Source organism: Vigna unguiculata, chromosome 9 (genome assembly GCF_037176805.1).
Source record: "Vigna unguiculata cultivar grain cowpea cultivar isolate G323 ecotype 2 chromosome 9, ASM3717680v1, whole genome shotgun sequence".
Lineage (NCBI taxonomy): Eukaryota > Viridiplantae > Streptophyta > Magnoliopsida > Fabales > Fabaceae > Vigna > Vigna unguiculata.
The window spans coordinates 25,236,606-25,246,214 of record NC_140800.1 but is presented as its reverse complement, the minus strand read 5'-3'; the positions used below and the strand labels follow the sequence as shown (position 1 = coordinate 25,246,214).

Sequence of the window (9,609 nt, the reverse complement as noted above, 5' to 3'; positions counted from 1 at the left end):
GTGTTCAATGTTGTTGGTTTGTAAGATTGGTAGTTGAGGGTGTCAACACCCAATTTTGTCCGGATTATAATATATATATATATATATATATATATATATATATATATATATATATATATATATATATATATATTCCTTTTATTATTATTGTTTTTACTTAGTTATTTATTTATTATTATTATTATTATTATTATTTTCTTTTTTATCTTATTTTACTTTGATTTTATTATGTCTCTTATCTTCTTCTTTTTTTCTTTTTTCTTTGTTTTCAATTTTATTTATATTTAGTTTATTTTATTTTTACTTTTATTTTTTGTCTTTTTACTATTTATTATTAAAAAACGGATTAAAAAAAAGGTGAAAAGAAAAACATATTTGAAAAAAAGAAAAGAGCAAAGAAAAACTAAAAAAAAGAGTAGAACAGATATTTGGAAAAAAAAAGTACACAAAGATGTGAAGCATTTAATTTTCTGGTGCTCTAGATTGCCTAGCTCTTTCCTTATTTTGGTACCCTGGACCGTGCATCGCTTGGTACCCTGGAGAACACCAGGAGGAGAGAGCGAAAAAGGTGGTCAGCCAAAGTAGGAAGGGTGATATCGGGATAAGCAACTGCAAGAGGTAAGCACCCCAATCTTGAATGAATGAGCGTTTGTGTTAGCATGATGTGTTCGTGTCTTGGGCTTGTAATTGGTATGCTGGTGTTTCGTCCTCAATACCATTTGTGAATATGCATGATGTGAGTACGTTGGGTTTCATTTCTGAGTCAAATATATTGTGCTCCCTGTTGTTGTTGTTTGAATCTAGAAAACAAAATATGGTCCATCAAAACTTCTACTATGACCGTGCGCTATCACCACTCTCGTACAATCATCTTGGCTATCATAATCATCTTCATCATCCATTCATCCAACCTGCACAAAATAATTAAAACTAGAGAAACACCATTCACAACAATCCTTAACCCCACATTGATTAACCTCCGATCCCAACCATCAGTTTCCATCATCGCCAACCTTCATCTTCAGCCCTGCATTTTCCATCTGCGTTTCTGTTCACCCACATCTTCATCATTCACCTGCATAGAAGCCAAAGGAAAACAGAGACCAAACTCAGTACACACAAATCAAGTTTTATCCCACAAGTCTTCATCCCAATTTGGCACCACCTGAGATCCTTCGTGCACTTTCACCCTCACGGTCGCAACATTCCCACTCCCATCTCAACATCATAGCTCTATTTCAACCTGCAAACAGAACACAACAAGCAAATCACACACACTCTTCATCATCAATAGAAACCACTCATCTTTCCTCTTACAACCCCATCCCTGCAATCTCCGTTCACACCGAACCGAAACCCCATTCCATTCCAGCACCAAAAACTCAAGCCTATACCTTAATCATCCATATCCAATCATAGCGGAGAGATGAGCAAAGGAGTAGAACGGGATGTTGTACAGAGGAAGACGCACTAATGGAAGCGACCTTGGGTGTTGTACAGAGGCAGTTAAGAACGGGATGTCACTGGTGATGTCTCCGACGGTAGGGACGCGGTGCAGTGGCCACGGGTGCGGCGGTTCTTAAGGAGACGCATGACGGCGGTTCCTAGCGTGAGCGTCAATCTCGTGAGAGAGAAGGAGAGAAGGGGTGGCTTCCGGCGTCGACGGTGACGGCTCCGGTGGCTAGAGCGGCGTGGTGAGCGACGACAGGGCTCCAAAGATGTGGCCTACCTCGCGCGCATTGGAGAAAAAGGAAAAAAGAGGTGTGTCGCCGGTGAGTGGTGATCGGCGTCGTCACCGGCGTCCCTGGCCCGCCGGAATGGGTGTAGCATGGATGGGTGTGGTGTTGTTCATGCGTGAGGTGAAGGAGAAGGGGATCTGGTGATTTGGGATCTGATTTGCTAATCAATAAGAGATTAGGGTTAGATTAATTAGGGTTTCTCATCTCGTTTATTTGGGCCGAGGCTTGGTTTCAGATCCATCTTTCCTCACGCACCCCCCTCAGTTTATTTCCACCCCAATTTTGTGTGACTTGTAAAACTGTTTGTGTTTTCCTTGTCTGCGCTTATTACACCTCCCTGTTTAGGTTTACACCCTTCAGCCTTTGTTGGTTACACATGTTTTTCTCAGTTCACACCTTCCTTTTATATTCAATTCATTTTCAGATTTTTACTCGCTGCACCCCATCTTTTAATACACACACCTCATTTACTTCGTGCACCTCCCACATGTGATACTTCTACACCCCCATATCTTCGTCTATTATTTTTGGGCATGTTGTTGTATCTATTTTGTGCACCCACACTAACCTCTCATGTACCCCTATATTTTATTTTCCACTTTTATCCTTCTTAAATAATTTCATCCTTTTATTTATTTTTTTTTATTTTTGAAAAAAAACAAAATCTTTGAAAATTATAAAAAATTGCAAAAAATAGAAAAATCCAAAAAATAAAAATGTTCTCTTTTACTTCATTGTGTTTGTGCGGTCGCTCGCACTGTGTGACACTTATTTTCTAAAAAAACACCAAAAATAGTTTTCTTTCTCTTTTAGTGTCTGTCCGACCGCTCACGTCTGTGACACATATTTTCAAGTAATTCAAAAATACAAAAAAAATATAAAATTTCAAAATATAAAAACATCAACATTTTTAAACAAAGTCTCTTCTAAGAACTACGTGATCCTTGATTCTCCACCGTGAGATACGTAAGAGCAAGGCCAGTCCTTGTCAGGTTCACCTCCCAAAAAATCAAATCTTTTTCTCAACTAAGATTTCCAAATATCTTTTAAAGAACTATGTAACCCTGATTTCTCATCTAGAATAAGAATACGTAGGACCAAGGTCAACCCTTGTCGGGCCCAAAAAAATTAAAAAAATATTTTTGTTTCTTTTTAATATTATTGCTTCATTATTTTTGGGGAAAATTAACATCTTGAAAACCACATCAGCTTTGCATTTTTAATTAAAGATATTGCCCTCGGGCGGGCGCTGTAGGGTACTAACACCTTCCTTACACGTAACCGACTCCCGGATCTAAAATCTGGTTTTTTTCGCAGACTTGTTTTATTTTTATGGTTTTCCATGGTTTTCCAGAATAACTATGGTGGCGACTCCAAATCTCATTTTGAAACCTGTTTTCTTTTTTGGTTCGTTGTCCAGTCGCGATTCCGGTTGCGACAAAGGGCTTATGCTTGCCATATACCACTATCGTGCGAGCCGTTGGGCGCCATGAATGGTAAGGATGTCACCTAATGGGGAGGGGAATTTCATGGCTAGGTGGGGTATAAAGACGACGGTGCCTAAAGTGTTGAAGGATGGTCGGCCAAGGAGGATATTGTATGAGGTGGGGGCATGATAGAGGTCGTACCCCACCAAATTAAAACACTTAAAATGCAGTATGTGACAGTCGAACCAAGTCGTCTCCCAACGACCAATATTTTCATCCAAAGCCTCAATTTCTAGATTCACACACAACACAATAACACAGGGGGGTTTGGCAGGCAGATTCACAACAAACTTAAATTCGCAATGTAGATAAATTTAACAGTTATATGAAAACGCAATGATTCCTTGATTCAATTGAAAGTTCACTAATCACATATTACCAAATTAATTGTTCTATTCAAATTTGGTCGCATGAATCCTAAGTAATCAACTAAGTGAAAATTACCATGGATTCATTGTCATTAAGCACAACAAATTTCAGGCAGTTAACACCCACAAATTGAAGCAAGTTGTGACAGAACTCATAAACATTAAGCATGCATACGAGCCATTAATGTGCACACACAAATTTTAGATTAAGCATGCATCAAAAACGTATTTATCATCAAAACCCAACCTGAAATAGATGCAATTCCGAATACAACCCAAAAACGACCAACAATCTCATGGTTTCATTTCAATTTTGTCAAGGGATCATTGCAAAAAGCTTAGCTAGACATCAAAATGGAACAATCAAGCACTTCAAATCTGAAACAGAACATTAAAAATCAAAAACCTTAACTTATGAATTCTCCCAATGCGATTTCAATATCAAAAGATGAATATTAGAGCTGCAATTGAATGAAAAATGTTGCCATGGTATAAAAACAGAAAACCCCTATCAATGGGTGTTGTTCGAAGTCAATACATTCCATGAAATGAGATGCCCTGACATAAAACCCTCATTGGGAGCTGTCAAATGTGCATAGAAATGGCAAAAACTAATGCAAAAACATCAAAAACGAGTGAAGCAACTTCGTGGACACCCACCAAAGCTTAGAGAACGAAAATGGAGGTTGGAGAAGAGTGGAGAACAAGAGTGTGCAGTTGTTGCATGGGTCAAGACCTAAATCTCGTGGTCAAATCACCCTTGCCACTAGTAGTTACAAAAATGTCACTCTACCACTTAAAATTACAAAATTGCCACTATTGGGCCTCAAATTTGACCCATTCACTTCGATGACGTGGAATGACATGGAAATGATGTGGAAATGGTGTGGCAACTCTCTTCAAGTGAATATTAATGTCCAAGCTCCAAAATTGCTTCACCCAAATACCTAAAAATAATTAAAAACGAAAATTAGGCCAAATAATGTGAAATTAACCCAAATTCGAAATAGTGGCCTAATAAAGCCCAACAGATGAAAACACACTAAAGATAAACAATTAAGCATTAAACAACTATCAAATGGATACACAAAGGCTAGTGTACAGGAGGAAAACAATGAGTCATCAAAATCGACCACACTTACCTTTTGAACTCTTGGGCAAAATTAAAAGGTAAAGCAAAGCAAGGACATCACAGACACAATAAAAGAGACAGAAGGAGACACAAGACAAATAGACAAGTCGAAACACATTCAACACAGAAGGATTCAAAGCTGCAAGGTATCCATGAACATCATCCAAGCAGTTCAAAACATGTCAAGTACTCAGTTAAGCTCAAAGAGAGAATTGAAAGCAACATAACCTCACAAAATATGCACTATATCACTCAATTCTCTAGGCTATTGTTTACTCTCAAAGCACCCCTGAAATAAAAACATCAAACAGACTTGGCAAGCCTCTAGAACCAATAACCAAACCAAAACACATGCAGGTCAGGATCAGAAGGGCTTTTCAAGGTTGTAATGGGGGTTGAGGACAAGGTGTGGAAAATATGGATAAGTAGCTAAGCAACAAAGGAAATAGAGGAGCAATGGGGAATAAGTCTCAATCAAGCTTGAAAGTAATCCCAAACACCAACTTTGGTTCTCACACAATGCTCAAATCCAAACTCCTTTTATTTCTTTTCTTTTCTTTTCTTTTCTTTTAGTTTTCTCTCTATTCTTCTTTTTTTTTCTATACAAAGAACATGCAGAGAAACAACAATTTTGAAATCCCACCTGGGTATACAAATGAGTAATTCCAAGAACCAATAACAAGTGCGCGCACAACCACACTTGTTGTGCGTCACCACACTTAATTGAGCACCCATTCCTAAAACAATTCCAAAGCTCCAAAACTTCCTAAGGTAGGAATAATCATGGTTTTTCAGGCTAAGGGCTTGTAATGAGCTGTAGAACAATGAAAGGGTATGCAGGCTCAAAAAGGGCTATCAATGGAAACAATTCAAGGTAGGCTCATCTGGCTGTAGGCTCACAGAACAAAATTGCCTAAATCATATCCCAACATGCATGTGAATCAGAAAAGCATCAGAAAGAGTCAAGCCAAGGCCACTATGCAAGCATTCAAGAAGCATATATCACACAACAAAGAATAGAGAGTGCCTCAAATTCTCACACAGGGTAAAACAATTCCAAAAGCAACTTGACATGCAAAGAGAAAGCAAGGATATCAGTCCACAGAATAACCAACAACTCATCCTCCAAAAGTGAAGTGAGTGTCCCAAACAGAAAACAAAAACATAACACAAATTAACACAAATTAACAAAAAGGGAACAAACAAAAGGAAACAGCAACAGATAGACCTGAACAAGTGCAATAAAAGTAAGGAAGGAGAAAGAAAACTCCTTGAATCATGGTGAAATAGAAGTGGGGTCAAGCAGGGAAGTCTCCTCTACAATAGTATCCACCAAGGAAAGATTGCTGAGGAATGGCTTCAGATGATGCTCATTCACTTTGAAGCTCTTATCAATGGACTGGCTCTTGATCTCAACTACACCATAAGGATAAGCATTAGTCACCACAAAAGGACCAATCCACTTTGACCGCAACTTACCCCCCATGATTCTATGTTTGGAGTTATACAATAACACGTGCTGACCAACAACAAACTCCTTTCTAGCTATGGAGCTATCATGGAATCTCTTGGTCTTCTCTTTGTAGAACATAGAGTTTTGATATGCCTTCAGATGGATCTCATCCAACTCGTTCAACTACAGCTTCCTTTCCTCCCCAACTTGATCAAGTGAGAAGTTGCATGACTTGACAACCAAGTAGGCTCAGTGCTCTATCTCCACTAGAAGTTGGCATGGCTTACCAAAGACAACCCGATAAGGAGACATCCCTATACTTTCGAAGCAAAGGCCCCATGGACCTATTGCAGAAATGGGTGCTCTGGTCACTAACGATAGCTCTAGGAATTCCAAACATGCAGAATATGTGAGACCTGACAAAGTCTATAACAACTCGAGCATTGTTAGTCCTGATGGCTTTAGCTTCCACCCATTTTGAAACAGAATCAACAATAAGCAAGATGTAAGTAAAACCAAAAGAGACAGGGAAAAAGCCCATGAAATCTATACCTAGACATCGAAGACCTCACAAAATAACATCGGTTGCTGAGGCATCTGTTGTCTCCAAGAAATGGCTCCTCTTGCTCGTTGGCATTGCTCACACGAGCTACAAATCCTCCACGGATCCTTGAAGATGGTGAGCCAATAAAATCCGCAATCTAGCACCTTGCGAGCTGTCCTTTGTGTGCCAAGATGACCACCAGGTGCAGATGAATGACATGATTGAAGGACCGAGTCAATCTCGTGGTCCGGAATGCATCTTTGATGAAGGCGTGACCACCACCACCACCTTAGAAGCTCCCTCAAGAAGGATCACTAGAAGCATATCTAGAGGGGAGTCTTCTATTCCATCATTTTTATCTTTGTTTTGCATCACTTTAGTTTGAATTCCCTAACTTGGTTCCTAGTTGACTTATTTTGGTTGACTTATTGACTTTGACCCCAAAGTTGACCTTTGACCAAGATTAGATTAACTTAAACCAACATGCTAATCCTTTCTTGTCTTGTTTTGTAGGTAATTAAGAAGAAGTAGAGCATGGCTAGGTGGAAAATGGTGATTGGAGCACTTGGATGATGTGGAAGAGAGAGGAAAGTAAAAAGCATAAAGCAAAAGCAAAAGTAGACATGTACCTTGTCTCCTTTTGCCTTTTTGGTTTATTCCTTTGAAAGGCTACTTGTGTTGGTAGGGGGAGCTACTTCACCTATAAATGAAGAATGGTTTTGATGATGTCTACTGGATTAGAATAGATTTGGTCTAGTTAGGTTGTGCATTAGGCTAGTAGTTTATCTTTTCATATGTAAATCAAGCTTGCACCAGGTTGTAAATTAGGCATGCATTGTCTTGTAATGAATCATCACACTCTTGCTTGTGCAAACATGAATGGTTAGCTGTTTAACTAATGGATTAACTGTTAGCACTGCACTAAAGCAGTGAAAACACACTCACAATAATCGATTAGGTAAACTCCTAATCCATTAATGATAGCAGAGATCTTAGTATAAAATCTGTTTTTTGAATGTTGTTTAGAGGGTAAGAGAAAATTGACAGATCACAGAGATTCCTTTGCAGAGACAGCCTTCTGAGAGACATAGAGCTATTGAGCATTATGAAAGATCATTCAAGTGCAGATCCAAGAAGATTGATAGTTGATTCTACCATGAAGGGTCTTGCTTGAATCAAGGAGCATATTGTCAAATCTACACAACATAGGTGTATTTGTTTCTTGATTCTGTTTATTGTATTCCTGATTATAGTTGCTTCATTGTGTGAAGTGTAGGCCTAGGTGCAATTGCGTGGATGCATTGCTCCTAGGGGGAGTTCTTGATTTGTAGATCAAGTTCTTGTGTTTTTAGGGTCTAGAATTATATAGGTGTTCTTGTAATTCTTGGATCCTATCTGTGTTAGTGGAATCCTCCTAAGTGGGTTACTTAGGAGAAGACTGGATGTAGATTCATCTTGAATTGAACCAATATAAATTGTGTGTCTTGCTTCTTTCTCCTCTTTCACAACCTTTCTTGATTGATTTAAACAGTCCATTAACCCAGAACTGCAAAATTGATTAATTGAATTTTAAAACTTAAAGACTCTTTCAAGATTCACCTTAAACAAGTGAAAGACTCATTAATCAATTCAGATCCCTTTTTGGGTTGAGCTATTAGACAGATCTGTTTTTTAACAATTAGCTTTAGGTTTCTAGGGTTTGCTTGTTAGTCCATTCCATGTTTGTGTATTTGCTAAAGGACCCCTATGAACTCCTATTTAAAGGGTGCTCCTTGTCTTGTAAAAGGGTTGATCATTTTGTTTCTAAACTATTGCGTTTCAACCATTAATTTTCCGTGAGCTCTCCTTCGTAGAAGTGAACTCACCTTTGCCTTATCTTGCTTGCAAGTTGCGACACCATCACTCATCTTTAGGGCTTGGTTGGCTTAGATCCCCCCTATGAGTGGCGTGCTTCTTCCATGCTTCATCTTCTAAGCTTTCCATTTTTAATGTTTCTTCTTCCATTTTGTTCTTTTAGTATTGTTAATGCCGTGTGAGTTTTAAGCTTGAATCCAACTCTCTTCTTCCTTTCATGAGCTTGAGAAATGAACCTTCACATCTAGATAGCTTGCTATCTTAATGTGCAGTGGGAATTTTCAAAAAGCTTTCTTAAACAACTTCACCATATTCATAACTCTAAAAGAAAACAAGATAATTCTTCATCAATCTCCTAGTGACCTGATCACTGCACATTTTCCACAAATAGGGGTCATCCCAAATATAATACCTAGCATCGCTCTTGAGTTTATCACATTGAGCTCTGGATGCTAAGGGAGGAAAAACAGAAGCAATAAGATAATTCACAATGTTAGCAAACCAAGGTAAGGGAAAAGACGCAAAGAGTGTCAACAAACTTTCATCGGGAATGTCATCTCAGATCGGTGAAGCATCATCAGCAGACCTCTCAATCCTGCTCAGATGGTTTGCAACCAAGTTTTGTGCTCCACTCCTATCACGGATCTCCAAATCAAATTCTTGGAGCTAGAGCATCCATCTAATCAGCCGAGGCTTGGATTCTACCTTCTTCAACAAGTACTTAAGACCTGCATGGTTAGTAAACACAACAACAGGAGAACCAAGCAGATAAGACCTAAACTTTTCAAGCGCAAAAACAACCGCAAGAAGCTTCTTCTCTTTTGTGGTGTAGTTTGCTTAGGTAGCTGATATCGCTGTCGTTAGGCGATCAAATTACCACTACTTTAGCAACTTCAGTATTGCCAGTTTGTAGTGAAGAAAATAGTTAGGGTTAAGATAACCCTGAGTCGTCTCACAACGAATACGGAATTGATCTCAAATATTTGATTCTTAAAAATGTAATTAAAACTAGCAATTATAAAAATAGGGGGT

General features: G+C 38.6%; 2 long non-coding RNA genes across 2 annotated transcripts; one reads left to right on the top strand and one right to left on the bottom strand.

The window, feature by feature from the left end:
• The first annotated feature begins 221 nt into the window (after positions 1-221).
• LOC146883810 (uncharacterized) lies at positions 222-8,215 on the top strand. The gene is made up of 3 exons (XR_014984372.1): positions 222-618; positions 7,237-7,681; positions 7,792-8,215. It is a non-coding gene; the product is annotated as an uncharacterized LOC146883810 (long non-coding RNA).
• On the bottom strand, positions 400-1,890 carry LOC114162288 (uncharacterized). The gene is made up of 3 exons (XR_003599181.2): positions 1,395-1,890; positions 1,166-1,243; positions 400-1,075 (listed from the first exon to the last, which is right to left on the bottom strand). It is a non-coding gene; the product is annotated as an uncharacterized LOC114162288 (long non-coding RNA).
• Positions 8,216-9,609: the final 1,394 nt, after the last annotated feature.